Source organism: Perognathus longimembris, chromosome 3, assembly GCF_023159225.1.
Source record: "Perognathus longimembris pacificus isolate PPM17 chromosome 3, ASM2315922v1, whole genome shotgun sequence".
NCBI lineage: Eukaryota > Metazoa > Chordata > Mammalia > Rodentia > Heteromyidae > Perognathus > Perognathus longimembris.
Window position 1 is genome coordinate 49,780,573 of NC_063163.1, and position 10,953 is coordinate 49,791,525.

General features: G+C 39.1%; 1 pseudogene; it reads right to left on the minus strand.

Moving 5' to 3' along the window:
* Window positions 1-3,484: 3,484 nt before the first annotated feature.
* On the minus strand, window positions 3,485-5,359 carry LOC125347602 (annotated as a pseudogene).
* Window positions 5,360-10,953: the final 5,594 nt, after the last annotated feature.

Sequence of the window (10,953 nt, forward strand, 5' to 3'; positions counted from 1 at the left end):
GAACAATTAGCCATGGGAGCATTTTTATGAAGAAAAAGCAATAGAAATGTTCTCCTCCTCATACTGTATCATTATAGAGTATAAGAAAATTCTGTCAACATGTCTAAGCTTTGTGGTGGGAGGTGTAAAATCTGTACAAATAGACAACTGGAGATTCTGAATAGAACAAAGAACACCTGATTAAAAAACATGTTGACAGGAAGATGTATCAGACAAAATAATACATCCATTTAAACATTAAAATTCTACAGTCCTTATTATACATGCATGTATTTTCAATTTTCTTGGCTCAAAAGTTGGCAGAATCTTTTTTTTAATAAAGAGGATAACATACGCAATCATAACTTTCCATTTCATGTGTTGGGATAAATATTTCAGGAGACTGACTCACAATATACCCATAGTATTCAAATGAATAGATTTCAAAATCATTGAATTGATGGCTCTTTCTTTTCTCACATTTCTCATATTGAGAAATATCTTGTCCAGGTGGCCAAAGATCTCGGCATTTTCAGGCTAAGTTTGACCTTGAGCAATTAAAATAAACCACACCAGAAAATTTTCCATACTTGTTCCCCTAAAATATGAATTTCAGCTGACCTTGATTTAGGAAGAGTCAATCTAGAATAAGATTTTAGTAGCACTGTTTACTTGTGGAGTCTGCTGTTTTTGAGGATTATTCCCTGCCCCTTTTGGATCTTTATATGTTATATCTTGGCCAACCTTGTGCCTTGTACACTGTGGATTATAAAATGGATTAGATAAGACCATAGCCAGCATTTCATTTGACTCCTTTATTTTGGAGAAGTGTCAAAATGGTGCTTTCATTATAAAGCTTCTTTGGTGATGTGCTAAGTCTAGACTCCAGGTTTCTCATCCAGTTTGGTGCTCATTCACCAGTGTTGATAAACACCTGTTGGCTGAATGACACACAAAACTTTCCTTGCACAGGTCATGGTGACTTCCCATTTGTCAAATCCTGTTGTCCGTATCTAATGTGCCTCAATCTGTAACCCTGGAAACAAGAAACCTCCAGCTACTCCAAGTTCCAGATATTTGGTTGATAAAATGATTTCCTACATGGTTTTGTTCTATGTCTTTTTCCAGTAGATATCTGTTCAAGATCAATCTTTTTACTTGGGCACAATTTTACGCACCCAACCTTATTGAAAAAAAGAATGGTATCTAGTATATGCCTTTATCTGGAGTTGCTAAATTTGGCATTTTTAAACTCCCCTTGGCTGATAGTTGAAATCTGACATCTTCTTACATAGGCTTCCTTCCCTCTACCATTGGCTCTCGTTACTATCTGCAATAACTTTCTTTGGGTCCCTCTTGCAAAGAAGATGCTTTACTGCTGAGTCCTGTCTCTAGATCTTTGTTGATTGGTGTTTTTGAGATAGGAACTCCTTTCTTACCCAGGCAGATGTCTGGACCATGATAGGCATGCACCACCATACCCAGTTTCTTTCTACTGAGATGGGGTATAGTCATGTCAACTGGGATGATATTTGCACCCAGATATTGGTTGAGACGAGGCCTTGCATTTATGCTGAGGCTGGCCTCAAACTATGATCCTTCTGATTAGCTAGGATTACAGGTATGAGCCACTGGCATCTAGCTTTGTAAGTTTCTTTTTTTTTTTAATAAACAAACACTTTTAATATAATGAGAAGTAAATATGCAGTCATGCCAGAAATAAACTATCTTCAACTTGAAGCTTTTCTTTTCCCAAAAGATACAAGATCATTTATTTTCAAAAGATAACGAGGTAGAGTGAAATCACATTCATACCTAGGAGGAACAATTTCAATTCATAATGAAGTACAAAGTTTTCCTAAGCTTGAAATTTTTTTTTTTTTTTTTTTTTTTTTTTGGCTAGTCCTGGGCTTGGACTCAGGGCCTAAGCACTGTCCCTGGCTTCTTTTTGCTCAAGGCTAGCACTCTGCCACTTGAGCCACAGCGCCACTTCTGGCCATTTTCTGTATATGTGGTGCTGGGGAATTGAACTCAGGGCCTCATGTATAGGAGGCAAGCACTCTTGCCACTAGGCCATATCCCCAGCCCCTAAGTTTGAAATTTTAAAGAATTCTGGCACAATTATTCATTTTCATAGTTTTATGAGTTACAAAAAAGAAAGCACTAATCATGGACTTTAATATTGTCTTTTTATGTGTTTTACTCCAAAAAGTACAAATAACACTGAAGATAAAATAGAGTCTCAGGTTTATCATATCTTGTATAAAAATATTGAGACATGTATTGAGCATAAGGAACATATTACTATATAGTCTAACATGTTTCACACTTCTATCTTTTCTGTTTGCTTCAAAAGATAAAAGAGGTAGGCTCAAAGGAAGCAAGTGCCTATTGTGTGACTAGATTTTCATGAAAATGTTAGCCACCTATAAAAATAAATCAAATAAGTTTGTGAACCGAAGTTAAGAAATCAAACATCTTCAATTAATAAATATCTTTCTAGGTTCTAAGCACTCAAACTCGCAAAGAAAAAGAACTGACTACAAAAAAAAAATGGCTTCTGAAGCCTACCACTATTATAAAGTGAGGATTCTATTGTGTCCCTAAAACTTGAGATAAGTGAAAATGTAGATAATATATGCTTTGCACATTTGGCCTATCATTTAAATATAAGGGTTTAATGTATATGACTCATATGTATTACTATTTGTGTGTACTCTTCTCTGCTTTCTGCTGCTCATATTATGAATGGCAGGTTGGAAACAATTCAGCAGGGAAGAGGAGAGCAGCGTGCCATTCACTCGCAATCAATGCTTCACGTCACTAGGAGAGGAAGTTCAGATTATGACAAATGGTCCCAAGAAGGCTTCCTGATTAAAACAGAATCTGATTCAAAGAGTAGGAAACTAAGGATGCGATTCCGACACAGATGCAAGTCAGAAAGATTTGCTTTGAGAAAACCTTGTCCAAGCAATGGCAGAATAAACAGAATCTCGCAATTCATTTTTTTCAAGTAGATAATTTAACAGTAACATAAGATCATCAGTGTACAGCTCCAGAAACCAAATAATAATGAAAGTAAAATGGAAAAATGATGACATTGAAATAAATATGATCTCATTGTTGCTCTGTATAAATTTGTCCTTGAATTCATTCCTACTCTGTTTATAGAAAGACAAGAATATAAACTCTATACTACTTACATAGCTGTTATAAAGTATATATATATATATATTTTTTTTATTTTATTTTATTTATTTTTTTTTTTTGGCCAGTCCTGGGCCTTGGACTCAGGGCCTAAGCACTGTCCCTGGCTTCTTCCCGCTCAAGGCTAGCACTCTGCCACTTGAGCCACAGCGCCGCTTCTGGCCGTTTTCTGTATATGTGGTGCTGGGGAATCGAACCTAGGGCCTCGGGTATCCGAGGCAGGCACTCTTGCCACTAGGCTATATCCCCAGCCCCATAAAGTATAATTTATATACACTGATTTTTCAATTAATGGTTCTATGAGGAAAATTTTCAGTCTATTAAGACATTTAAAATATATAAAATAAATTCAGCCTCAAGATATTCTGATCATTGTACTGATCTTTAAAAATAAAGACATTTGGATACCAAGGAATGGCATAAATTTGAACCAACCAGAAAACAAAGATCAGTGAATGACAATTCTACCATACAAAACAAATACAGTCTAAGCAGGTACAATTTCAGATATATCATTCAGGGTACTGATCTATAAAAAGATTAATCAGAAAAGTGTAGTTTTGTGGTTTTTCCAAAACATATATATATATATATATATATATATATATAACTATGATTTAAAAAAGATTTGCTGACTATATAATATAGAATTGAGCCCAAATGTTTGAAATGATCACTGATAAGATGCTTCCCTTTTGTACAAAAAAAATAATATATAGCTGCTTTGACCGTGGTCTTGTTGCAATTCTAGAAGTCACTGTAGAGAATGTGGAAATTTTCACTCATATCATGCCAAAGCAGAAAGTTCAACTTGTCATTTCTGGTTGACACCTAAAGTTTGCTTCATATTTTCATATACCACATAACTGATGCCTACAACAAGAAGCACCTTCATGAAATTTGGGGTGATGCCTCTGTAGAGTCCTGGTATTCCTTCTTTGGAAATGATTCGGCAAAAGAGGCCTATCATGTTCAACTGCTCAGTTCCTTCCACTATGGCTTGAGCCTGCATTCGAGTCCTCACCAGAGACAAAGGATAACTGGCCAGCTGCCTGCAGGTGCTAGATAAGGCCCCACAGCTCAGCAACACCATGACGCCTGGGTTGACAGAGTTTTCTGCAAAATTTTCCAGCCAATAGGACTTCAAGAGCTCATACACAGGGAGATCGATGCCTGCATAAGGTATGATGCCCAGCAAATTGGGAACATAACCTTTGTAAAAAGCCCCAGTGCCTTCATGTTTCAAAATTTTCTTGGCACAATCATATATTCCAAAATATTGCCCACTTTTGCCAACTGCTAGCCAGGTTTTCAAAACCTCCATGGGATAGATAAACGTCTGTGTGATGGCTCCAACCAGAAATAAAGCTCTCAGAGGTTCGTATTTGCTGTCCTTTCTCAGTAAGCAACTTCTTGTACTGTTCATATGCCCAAAACTTCACAGCTGTCTCTGGAGCAATTTTAATGACATTTGTGCCATTTCCTCTCCAAAGGGAACGAATACCTCCTTCTTTTACCATCTGCCGAAAGCCACCAAATATGTTCATTGATTTTGAACCATGAACCTGCATCATGACCTTCAAGCGATCTAGAGGGGCAGTGCTTGTTCGAGAGAAAGCCCCAGCGACGCCTCCGGCCAACAGCTGCTGCCACCACTGCCCAGACTTCTCCTCTTCTGTGAACTCATCAGGAATCGTTAAGCTGTCCCCTATGTCAATCCCTGTAGAATGCTTCCAGAAACGAATAATTTCCTGGATGTCTGAAGCAGGATTGAATAAGAAGTAGTCCCTCCATTCATTCCAATCCACGTCATGGTCCCGTCGGCATCAATGCTTTCTAGAATCAATTGTGCTTGTTGTTCAGAAATATTTAGACCCAGGGTCTTGAGAGACTGGACAACTTATGCAGCCTCAATTTTTCCATCATTATTTCTGTCCAAAGTCTTAAAAGCCAATTTCATTTTTTTCTCATGTTCTTTAAGGTACTTCGAAAGTTCTTCAAAATCCAGCTTCCCATCTTTGTTGGTATCTCCAGTATCAAAAATTTTCTCCTCGGTGTCCCGGCCCAGGGGCAGGCCCACGCGGGCCAGGCCGGCCTGCAGCTCTCCGATGTCCACCACGCCGTCCCCGTCGCTGTCCAGCGTCTGGAAGAGGCCCCGCAGCCGGCGTGGCATGGTCGCCGAGGGGCGCGGGGGGCCGCGGGGGCCGGAGTGGCTGGGCTCAGGCCGGGTGGGCCCCGCGGCCTCTGTAAGTTTCTTAGAGAGTAGTTTATTCAATTTTTGTACCCTCCCTCTCATCTAGCTCATTTCTCAATTGTCTGCTCTGTGACTTTTCCCTGTCAGCCTACTGGGGCTGATCTTGTTGATATTTCTAGGATTTTCAAATAATCAAATTCAGTAGGTACTTTTTAGTGTCTATATCCATTTTCAGTGGCCAATTAGACATTACTGACTTGTTTTGGACAATTATCATCTATCCTGAAGCTAGCAGATGAACCTATTTTCTTTGGGAGGGGGGTTCACTTTATGCAAAGGGGGCCTGTCTCCAAATACTACATAACCTGTGCTCCTTGTCTCTTCCTCACAGACCCTCTCCTATAACGTAGATGGCACACAAGGATCTGATTTTTATCCCACTTGTTTCTGTCGGTCAGTGCTGCTTCTCTCCCTCCCCCTCCCTCTCCCTTTCTATCTATCTATAATCTATCTATCTATCTATCTATCTATCTATCTATCTATCTATCTGTCATCTATCTATCTATCTCTATATCATGGTATATGCAAAAGATAATATTGCCCACTGAGAAAAAAACTGGACAAAAATTTGGGACAACAATATGAAGGGCTGGGTGGAAATCAACTTGTTATATTTCCTTAAGATATATAAGATATTGTAGGAATATAAGTAGGAATAGTTGGGGTTAAATGTGCCAATATTTTTATCCAGTGTGTCTTAGAAAGATAGAGTTATAGAATGAGTGACTCCTGAGTCTTGGATAATGCAAACAAATTGCAATGAGAGAAATAGATTGGGGCCAATACTGCTTCACATGTTTAGACATGTGCAGAGCCCTACACGTGTAGGGCCCTACATGTGTAGGGCTCGTTCCTTAGTCACTTGAACAGGCTCCACATGGAAAACCAAGAGTTGAACACAGGAGTATTTCTTCCTTAACATGCTGTTCTTATTAGACTTCTCTCTTCTCTATTCCTAGCACTTCTGCTAGGTGAAATGTCTTTCACCCATCCATTTCTTCTATTTTTATATGCCTGATGTCCAAGTGGCATGTAAGTGACAGAAATGCACAACCATATGAGATTTGGTGCTGGGGTGGACACACAGCTACAATTATGGGCATAAGCCACTGGTACCTGGCTGAGTAGCCATAGATTTTGGTAGAAATAGAATTTCTGGAACCAATCCCCCACAAATAAGGAAGGACAATCATAATGATGATATTTTTCCAATTGCCAACTTTGGATACAGATCTAATTACATTCCAAGTGTTCAAAAGACAAAATAAGCTGAGTGCCAGTGACTAGTGTGACTCATCCTTGTACTCCTAGCTACTCAGAAAGTTGAAATCTGGAGAATCATGATTCAAGGCTAGCTCAGGAAGAAAAGTTTGTTAAATTTCTTTCTGTATAAAAGCAGACAGGAGGAGGGAAAAATGGGGAGGAGAGGAGAGGAGGAAGGGGTGACATTGCCCTGAAATAAATGTACTATTTCCCTGACTTATGTAACTATAGCCGCTCTGTGCCATCACCTTTATAATAACAATAATTTTTTTTAAAGCAAGCAGGCTAGAAGTATGACTCAAGTGGTAGAGCACTCACTGGGAAAGCAAATCAAGCAAGCATGAATACCTGAGTTTAAGCCTCACAGCCACCAAACAACATCTGCCCTCACTACAGTAACTTTCTATTTTTCTGGAAAAGGATGAAGTGGAAGTTTCTTAAATCATGCAAGGGGAAAAAGAAAATTAATTATAAAACACAGACAATATTTATATCCTAAAGAAAATGGGTTTCTCTGCAGGCAGAGGCAGAAAGATCTTGAGTTTAAGGCTACTTCTGACAAAGCTATGGAGAACATGTCTCAAAAACAAAATATGAACAAAAAAGTTGGGACAGTCAGGTACTGGTGGCACAACTGTAATCCGAGCTACCCAGGCAGCTAAAATCTGAGGATCATGGTTCAGGACCAGCCTGGGCAGGAAAGTCTATGAGACTCTTGGCTCCAATTAACCGCCAGAAAATCAGAAGTGGTGCTGTGGCTCAAAGCGATAGAGTGCTAGCCTCGAGCAAAAAGAGCTCACGGGTAGCGCCTAGGCCCTGAATTCAAGCCCTAGGATTACAAAATAAAAAAAGTTGGGATGTAGCTCAAGTGGTAGAGCAATTGCTATCTAGTATGTGCAAAGGCCCTGAGTTAAATCACCAGTACCTTGAAAAATGAAAATAGAAGCAATCCTTGTCCTCAATTATTCCTATTTAAACCAAGAGCAATATGTACCTTGGAAGATGGCTGAAGATGTACCGAAGTGCTGCCTTCCTGTGGCTGCCATGTAATAAATCCCCTTTCTCTTTCCCTCATCAGGTTTCTTTATTTGGTATACGGAGGTTTAGTGGCTAGACCTAAGGTGGGACTCTAGACCCATGGTCTAAGAACCTCGTTTCAATTTTAGCACACATTGCAGGGAAGAGAAATGAATAGTCTAGTTCAATCTGTGCCACTCATCCACCCTGTGCCAAGCAAATTTGTCTACTGAGATAGGATTTGAGTTGTCAGCAAACAATTGAGTGGCTGTTTTTTAAAAATTATTATTATAAAGGTGATGTACAAAGGGATTACAGTTATATAAGTCAGGTAAAGAGCACATTTTTTTTGAACAGTGTCATCCCTCCCCTCATTCTCAACTAGTCCCTCCCTTCCATCTCCACCTACCAGTTGTATAGTGCACTTTCAACACAGCGTCCACTGCTGTACTTTCTCATCCTCCTTCCCTCTAGCTTTGTGCCCCCCACCCTCCCAAAGACAGACAAATAAACAAACCACATAGAAAGAAAAGAAAACAGAAATAACAACAAGAAGAGACACCTCTGGTTTCCATATCTTGGACTTCATTTCCACATACACATATATGAATACATAATTTTATATAAATATAAAGAGGCACATAGGCATTGCACCTATGTGTTTCTCCCCTAAGAGTATTGTCTTTCAGTCTCACAGTGTGTGAGAGTCTAGAATCTGTATAATTTAACATATTCTAGTGCATTTTAGATCGAGCTTCCCCACATGAGAGAAAAACATTTGTCTCTCAGAGCTTGGCTTGCCTCAGTTAACATGATTTGTTCTAGGTTCATCCATTTCTCTGCAAATGACATTATTATTATTATTATTATTATTATTATTATTATTATTATTATTTTGGCCGGTCCTGGGGCTTGGACTCAGGGCCTGAGCACTGTCTCTGGCTTCTTTTTGCTCAAGCTAGCATTCTGCCACTTGAGCCACAGCGCCACTTCTGGCCATTTTCTATATATGTTGTGCTGGGCAATTGAACCCAGGGCTTTATGTATATGAGGAAAGCACTCTTGCCACTAGGCCGTATTCTGAGCCCCCAAATGACATTATTTTATTCTTTCTAATGGCTGTGTAAAATTCCCTTGTGTAAAGATATCACATTTTTTGATCCACTCATTTATTGCAGGGCATCTGGGCTGTTTCCATATCTTGGCTATTGTGAATAAGAGCAGCCTGGTTTTTGCTCTCTCGTTATACTTAATGAATGCCTAATTTTATTCTTTAACCTATCTATGTCATAGATATTTATGAGATAAGTACTCATGATATGCAAAGCACAGTTGAAGTGTTCTGGGGATAAAGAACAAGCAAAGCCATACCATTCCTCCCCATGAAGTCATCTTTCAAGGAAAAGACTTCAAAATATTGATAAAAGAAGGGTACTTTTACTTGCTTTTATTATATTTTATTTCCTTTCTATGAAATAAAATTTTGTGACTCATCAGGAATTGTTACTAATATCAACTTTTTGAAACAAAAATACATTAATATAAGAATTCACAATTAGAATTTCTTCTCCTTCTTCTCTCTCTCCCCCCTTTTTTTTGTGCCAATACTATGGCTTGAACTCAGGACCTGAACACTGTCCCTTAGCTTTTTTGCTCAAAGCTGGTACTCTACCACTTGAGCCACAGTTCTATTTCTAGCTTTTTGGTAGCTAATTGGGGATAAGAGTCTCACAGATTTGTCTGAGCTGGCTTTGAGCCTTGATTCTCAGGTCTCATCCTTCTGAGTAGCTAGGATTAGAAATTTGAGCCATCAGAGCCTGGCTCTGTTTTTTTCCTGAAAGACGAATTCTTATAACTTCCTTATCTGAAGATTAGCATTCTTGCTTTAAATAGGAAATGGCATTCTATTATGTTGAAGCTGTCGAATGTCACAAATTTTAACAGCATTTTAGTGCTTCTTTTTCTTTGTAGTCTTATCCTAACACATATTAAATATTACTTATCTTCCAGGTAATCTTTAATAAAAGGACTTTGTCATCTTTGATGTTTGCCTGGGGCTGGAATAATATTTTAAGTTGGAAGCATGACAAAGATTTACATCTCATTATCTCTTAGAAAAATTACCTCCAGATTGTATGTATCCTTGTTCATAACATTTAATTCCAAAGATTTTCAATTAAAATAAGGTCCCACACAGATGCTTGGGGAAGAACATTGAGCAGGCAAAAAAAATCTTGCTTATTGAAATTCTTCATCATTAGGCTCTGAATTGTGGTTCTGAATTGTGGCTCAGCAGACTGGAACTGTTGCTCTTAAGTGACATTACACACATGGCTAGACCTTAATGCTTGTGTGTAAGAGGGAAAACAAGGAACCCCAAGAAGACAGGGGGTTGTTTATACACTGAGGAAAGGAGAGGCCAAAGACTGCAAGAAGGGGCTGGGGATACGGCCTAGTGGCAAGAGTGCTTGCCTTGTATACATGAGGCCCTGGGTTCGATTCCCCAGCACCACATGGCCAGAAGTGGCGCTGTGGCTCAAGTGGCAGAGTGCTAGCCTTGAGCAAAAAGGAAGCCAGGGACAATGCTCAGGCCCTGAGTCCAAGGCCCAGGACTAGCCAAAAAAAAAAAAAGACTGCAAGAATTAAAATATAGCTCCCACATCACTGATTGTAATCTTTACATTTAAAAATTTGTTCTTAGAATGGTAATGTATAGAGGGTTCAGTTACATAAGCCAGTTAAAGAGTACATTTCTTTTTGGGCAATGTCACCCCTTCCCTTGCTTTCTCCCAGTTTTTCCCTCCTATCCCCACCCACAAGTTGAATAGTTCATTTTCCACATTGTGTCTAGTGAGTACCACTGTTGCAGCTGTTTGCCCCTCAATTTCTGTGCCTCCCCTTGCCCTTTCAAAGACAGATAAACAAACAAGACACACCCCCCAACAGCAACAAAGAAAATAACTTCTCATTTCTATTTCATGAAGTTCATGTAGATAAATATTGTTTAGATGATCATATGCACATAGGCATTCAGCCTTTGTGTTCCTCTCCTAAGAGTATCCTCCTTTGGTCTCACTGTGTGTGACCGCCTGAGACCTGTATAATTTATCATGTCCCAGTGCTGACTGTGATCTTAACAAGAAGAATCTCATAGTCAGGACAGACACTAGCTCACCATGACTTGGAGCCTGATAGTAAAGTAGGAAAGACAAACACGAGATGCATCACTTTTT